General features: G+C 42.4%; 1 long non-coding RNA gene across 1 annotated transcript; it reads right to left on the bottom strand.

Moving 5' to 3' along the window:
- Positions 1-992: 992 nt before the first annotated feature.
- Positions 993-2,226, bottom strand: LOC309524515. Its single transcript, XR_014215950.1, has 3 exons — positions 2,097-2,226; positions 1,875-1,901; positions 993-1,159 (listed from the first exon to the last, which is right to left on the bottom strand). It is a non-coding gene; the product is annotated as an uncharacterized lncRNA (long non-coding RNA).
- Between the last annotated feature and the right edge of the window lie 4,913 nt (positions 2,227-7,139).

The raw sequence follows: 7,139 nt of genomic DNA on the forward strand, positions 1-7,139 counted from the left end.
ACTGAGTTTGAGACCCATTTACTCCATTAGGCTTCAGTTGCTGTATCATCTAACCCAGGGGTCTGCAACCTTTAAGACAAAAAGAGCCATTTGGACCCGTTTCCAAAGGAAAAAACCCTGGGAGCTGCAAAACCATTGCGACATTTAGAACAAATATAACACAGCATATATTGTTTCTTACCTTAATGTCTGATCTGACAGCGGGCAGGAAGGTGACGTCGGGCCAGTGCGTGACTAATGCACGCACCGCCCCCATGTGACGTCACAGCCAGTACAGCGCCCGCCACAGTGGGGAGTGTCGGGGTGCACAATGCGCCTCCTCCCCTCGCTAGTATCCGCCCCGGAGCCGCGGCAAAGGTGTAAAAGCGCTACATGCGGCTCCGGACCCCTGACCTAACCAAATTTGATTCTCATCTAGTCAATCTCAGTGCTTGGTTTTAATAATAAACAGGACCAGAAACAGCCTATGGTGAGGCTTTAGAGAATATTCCAGAAATGGTACCTCAGAAGGGTTGAGTATGGTTATGCATGTAAAGAAGAGACACATTATTTTTCACCACTGTGCCACACCTGGAAAAATATGGTGAAATGAGTCCCATGTGGACGAGATTTGCACACACTATCAAAATGTGAAAAGGCAGCACCCACTTTGGCTGAGCAATCGTATTCATACGACTCTAGAGAAGCTTGTGTGCAACTAGGCAAATATGCTGACTGGCACGGGCCCAGTCAAAAAAAGAGATCAGGTGCTACTACTGCTTTGATGTACATCTGTGAAGGTGGGGATTAGAAATGCGTTATTAAATAATTAAACGTGGAAATGTAGTTCAAAATGTGTTCCTTACTGACTGGAGCTGATCCTTCAAGATCTAATAGCATGATGATTCCCGACACTTGTGTTGGTTGGAGTGTTCTGACATGGAGCCACATTCATATTTTGCATATGGTACATGAAGGATGAAAGAATAAAGGCACACATTTCCCACACAAAGTTGTTGCAACTAAAATCTCTACTTTATTGGTATCATCATTCAGCATACAAATGTGTTATTGTTGACATCCAGATCCTACTAGGGTCTAAAAAGTCCTAAGATACCGCCTAGAAGACGGTCTTGATTCACAGAGTCTTGGAGAGGATCATGCTCTGCAGGTATAGGTTCTGGAATGAGAGTTGAAGACAGGATTGTTAGTTCCTTTCAGGGACACAGACTCCATGGCTGTCCTGTGCCCTTAGCAGCTCTGTGCTGTCACAGCAATCCTGCCTACTTAGTTTATTTACAGGAAGGTCTTGCACACCAAAGAGGGCATTTCTAGAAAGTCTAAATGATTCTACCTAGAACAGTTGGTCATGGATGTGACTAGAAGGGTGGCAATTCTGGGCATTCAGGACCTGTTAGAAGATGTGTTTTCAACCAGGAGGGAGCAGTGCCCAGAGTGCAATTAAACTAATCATACATGTAAATGGCCAATTGCCAAAAAAAACCCAACACAGTCAAATTTGATTTCAAAAGATGAAACAACCCAAAATCACCGGACGGGCAAAAGTTGAAAAGCAAAGTCAAGAGGGTCAAATCAGTGATGGTCACCTACTTGGGTGGTTCTAACAGAGGATTAGATAAATTCATGGAGGACAAATCTATCATCTGCTACGAGATGAATGCAACTGCAGGTGGGCAGAGTACTGCTGCGCTCATAGGATATTGCAGGCTTCCCAGGGGCATCCTGCGGCAACTGAGGGAATGGGATGCTAGACTGGATGAGACATTGGCCTGATCCAGCCCGTTCATCTTATGTTCGTAGGGAAGGGTAGCAAACGGAGGCAGACAGTTTTGCTGATAATTAGTGGTTCCCATTTTGAATGCCAAGATACTCACCCATCCCTTGTTCACCTTCATATGGTCCTAGAGGGAGAAATTAGGAAAGTGTGAGACCTCCTTCCAGTCATTGGCAGCCTAGGTTGGCTGAAGTTATTCTACTGCCCTATTTACTTAGACCTCAGGAAAATTCATCAGCATTTGGGGGCCTATTTCTCCTATTAAATACATTTTCCTAATCCTTCCATCAGTAAAAAGGATAAATGAGTGTCAACTACTTACGTGCGGACACCATGGCAAAAGCAACCCAAACAACCAAAAGGAGGACCCAGAATTTCATGACAATCGCTGAAGAGGAGAGGAAGATTCACAAGATTCTTGGAGGGATGTCACAAACTGACGGTTCACCTGGATCCAACTTCTCTTTCTTATAAAGGCACAACCTTCCAATCAAATGTGTTGGCTGAGCTGATGCAGTTTTGGAGCCTTGAACGGATTAGCTAGTAAGCAAACTTTGTCTATGGAAACAACACCCACCCCCTCCCCCGGTAAAAATAAACAAGATGATGTGTGCAATGTGCCATGAGCTATGTGCCCTTTCTTAGGATTAAGTCTTGGTTTTTAACTGCCATTGAATTCAATCTCCGCCTCACCTCCATGGAGAGACCCTTAGATAAACTATGGCCAACAGCAACCCAAGTGTTTGTGAAAGCGCTCAAACTCCTTCACAGGCTGCCAGCTGGGAATGTGGCCTTCCACCTGACCTAGCAGAATTTGAGGATCGAAGTGAAGAAGGCCTTTCCCTTTTCCCTTCCTACCACCACATGCTTCTTATAGTTGTTTTACCCATGTTCTGTAATTTCTTCTTCCATTCTTCTTTCCACAGTCAACTTGTGCCTTATTCCCTTCTTCAAAACCTGCCACTTTCTTTCATCTCATTTCTGGTTCGTTTACACTCCCTTTCTTCTCCTGGATCAGCTGTCCTCTTTTATCCCCTTCCTTTCTATTCCCTGTTTATTTATCACTAATACCAAAGGTTAATAAATATTATCTTGCTTTCAGATTCCCTTCTGGCCTTTAGCTCTCAGACCTTCTTTTTCCTTCTTCTTCTGACCCTCTGTCTTCTTCTGAACCTCGACATGAAAGGAGTTGCTGGGGGTGGCATTGGCCCTGTCCAAAGGCTATGGCATGGGTGGGGGCTGGGGCACGCAAGTGAGGAAGCCCTGGGCAGGCTGTGACATTGTGACCCACCTGAAAGTGACCCAAAGCCAACAGCTTGGTCCTGGCCCAGCTAACACTTTGAGGAGCACTGGTCTAGACTCCAGGTCACTGGTTCTCAAAGGGTGTAGCACATCACACTGGTGTTGTCAGCATCGCCCTTGAGCCAGTGCCACCTACTGGACTCATCCACTTCAGCCCCGACTGGGCTAGGCGAGCTGGGTAGCACTTCCAGAGACCACCTTCTGCACAGGAACAGGTCAAAGTGCTGTGGACTCACAGCTTAGAGTTGTGAGCACCGGATTCAATCCAACAAGAAGACAGTCGTCGCACAGCAGAGTATAGCAGAGTCTAGCAGAGTATATAAACGACTCGGAGAGCAGCTCTGTAGAATATCTTCTTTATTCTATCTATAACTATTATACAACTATATACAGAGCTAAATAGGTCTAAGCATAAATGAATGCTGCACTGCACTGAGTGTCTGCAGCTGCTCTTAGCAGCAACCTTATCTCTACACACGATCTCTAACACTCAGTCTCTCTCTCTCTCTCCGACACTGACTGACTGACTGACTTGGTGCTGGAGCAGAATAAGTAGAGAGCAGAACACGCCTCCTCCTCTCTGGAGAATCAGCAGACTCCTCAGGAGATTTTTGGATATGGGTGGGGTGAAATCTCCTCAGGTGTGGCAGGGGAGGATGACAAGTGTGGGGAGAGGAGTCAAGGACGACAATCAAAGAAACATTTCAGTGCAGTATAGTATGGATAATTTTTAATATATGTATCTACAGACTATGGATAGATTCCGCCCCCCCCCCTGAAGAAAAAAAAGATATCTCATTGTAGTTTCAGAAAGGAGTGGCTGGGGGTGGCATTGGCCCTGTCCAAAGGCTATGGCATGGGTGGGGGCTGGGGCACGCAAGTGAGGAAGCCCTGGGCAGGCTGTGACATTGTGACCCACCTGAAAGTGACCCAAAGCCAACAGCTTGGTCCTGGCCCAGCTAACACTTTGAGGAGCACTGGTCTAGACTCCAGGTCACTGGTTCTCAAAGGGTGTAGCACATCACATTGGTGTGGCAGGAGAGGAGGGCAAGTGTAAGTGCAAGTCTTAGAAGAACTCCTAAGTCCGGTGCTTTGTGAAGTAATGAATGAGATTCTAAGAGGAGGAAGAATACCAGATTCCTGGAAAGAAGCATATATTACATTAATACCCAAACCAGATTCGGACAAGCTTAACATTAAAAATTATAGACCAATTTCATTATTAAATAATGATTATAAAATCTTTGCAGAGGTAATGGTGAACCGGTTTAAAAAGTGTTTAGTCAACTTTATACACAAAGATCAAGCCGGATTTCTACCTAATAGGCAACTAAAGGATAACATAAGACATGTAATAAACATTATCGAATACTTGGAGTGTAAAAATGAAATTCCTGCGGTATTAATGTTTATTGATGCCAAAAAGACGTTCGATAATGTATCCTGGAAATTCTTAATAAAATGTATGGAAACTGCAGGGATAGAGGGCACATTCCTGGAAGGAATAAAAGCAATATACTCGAACCAAAGAGCTAAATTAATCATTAATAATAATTTGATGGATTCTTTTGAAATCTCAAAGGGTACAAGACAGGGGTGCCCTCTATCACCTCTTTTGTTTATCATGATATTGGAAATTATTGCAAATCAGATAAGGAAAGCTTCAGAGATACGTGGAATAAAAATTGGTGTAAAAGAATATAAACTGAAAGCATATGCTGATGATTTGATGTTGTCATTAGAGAACCCACAAAAAAGTGTTAGTAAAGTGCTAGATTTGCTTGAAGAATTTGGAAAGTTATCAGGCTTCAAATTAAACAGAACAAAAACTAAAATGATGACCAAAAATATGAAAGAAGAGCTAAAAAATCACCTTGAATTACAGTCTGGCATCAAAGCAACTAAAAAAGTAAAGTACCTGGGAATTTGGCTAACCATGAAGAACATAAATCTAATGGAAGACAACTACACAAACACCTGGAAAGAAATAAAGAAGGACTTGGATACTTGGAACAGAATAAAACTCTCTTGGTCGGGAAGGATGGCGGCAATTAAGATGAGTCTATTCCCGAAATTGCTGTTCCTATTTCAAAACATACCAATAATTAGGGGAACCTCAGTATTTAAAGAATGGCAGAAAGTACTCTCTAAATTCATTTGGCAAGGAAAAAGGCCAAGAATTAGATTCAAATTACTAACGGATCAAAGAGATAGGGGAGGATTTGCGGTTCCAAATTTGAAGCTATATTATGAAGCCTCGTGCCTTTGCTGGGTTAAAGAGTGGATTGTTATAAAAAACATAGACCTGTTAGATTTAGAAGGTTTCAATATAAGATTCGGTTGGCACGCATATTTGTGGCGTAATAAAGAAAAGGTCCACAAGGGTTTTTCTAACCATATTATTAGAGGGCCACTATTAGAAGTATGGGAGAGAAACAAAAAACTACTGGAAAGAAATACCCCTTGGTGGTTATCACCAATTGACATTTTAACAATTAAAAAAAAAATACTGAGGGAGAAAGATGGACATATGAAGATCTGTTAGTAAAAACAGAAAATGGATGGAAGATAAGTTCATATGAAGAGATAAAGAATAAATTAACAGGCTGGATCCAATTTCATCAAATCAACGTTTTGTGGACGGAAGACAAAAAGTTTGGGATGAACGAAAAAAAATCTAGATTCCAGGTAGAAATTTTGGAAAGCAAATCAAAACTCTTATCAAAAATGTACAGCCAGTTGCTAGAATGGGACACCAAAGATGAAGAAATAAAGGAGGTAATGGTGAAATGGGCGATGGACTTTGGATACAACATAGAGTTTGATAAGTGGAAAAAACTTTGGAATAAAGGCATGAAATTCTCGGCTTGTACATCACTCAGAGAGAACATGGAAAAAATGATGTACAGGTGGTATATCATGCCTGTAAAATTAGAAAAAATGTACAAAACTGGAGACAAATCATGCTGGAAATGTAAGATTAAGGAAGGCAATTTTTATCACATGTGGTGGTCCTGTGACGCAATTAAAAGGTTTTGGGAAAGTATTTACAATGAACTAAAAAAAATATTTAAATATACCTTCACAAAAAAAAACCGAGGCCTTCCTTCTGGGGATAATCGGAGAGGAAATTAAAAAGGAAGATCAAACACTTTTCCAATACGCAACAGTGGCTTGCTAGAACATTAATAGCTCAAAACTGGAAGACCTCAAAAATCCCAACCATAAATGATTGGCAATCTAAATTATTTGAATATATAGAATAGAAGAGTGACTAGTGGGGTGCCGCAGGGTTCTGTCTTGGGCCCGGTCTTATTCAACATCTTTATCAACGACTTGGATGATGGACTCAAGGGCATCCTGATCAAATTTGCAGATGACACCAAACTGGGAGGGGTGGCTAACACCCCAGAGGACAGGATCACACTTCAAAACGACCTTGACAGATTAGAGAACTGGGCAAAAACAAACAATATGTATTTTAACGGAGAAATGCACTTGGACCAAAAAAAATGAGAGGCACAAATACAAGATGGGTGACACCTGGCTTGAGAGCAGTACATGTGAAAAGGATCTAGGAGTCTTGGTTGACCACAAACTTGACATGAGCCAACAGTGTGATGCGGCAGCTAAAAAAGCCAATGCAATTCTGGGCTGCATCAATAGGAGTATAGCATCTAGATCAAGGGAAATAATAGTGCCACTGTATTCTGCTCTATTCAGACCTCACCTGGAGTACTGTGTCCAGTTCTGGGCACCACAATTCAAGAAGGACACTGACAAACTGGAACGTGTCCAGAGGAGGGCAACCAAAATGGTCAAAGGCCTGGAAACGATGCCTTGTGAGGAACGGCTAAGGGAGCTGGGAATGTTTAGCCTGGAGAAGAGGAGGTTAAGGGGTGATATGATGGCCATGTTCAAATATATAAAAGGATGTCACATAGAGAAGGGAGAAAGGTTGTTTTCTGCTGCTCCAGAGAAGCGGACACGGAGCAATGGATCCAAACTACAAGAAAGAAGATTCCACCTAAACATTAGGAAGAACTTCCTGACAGTAAGAGCT

This window comes from Podarcis vaucheri (assembly GCF_965113315.1).
Source record: "Podarcis vaucheri genome assembly, chromosome: 2".
Classification (NCBI taxonomy): domain Eukaryota; kingdom Metazoa; phylum Chordata; class Lepidosauria; order Squamata; family Lacertidae; genus Podarcis; species Podarcis vaucheri.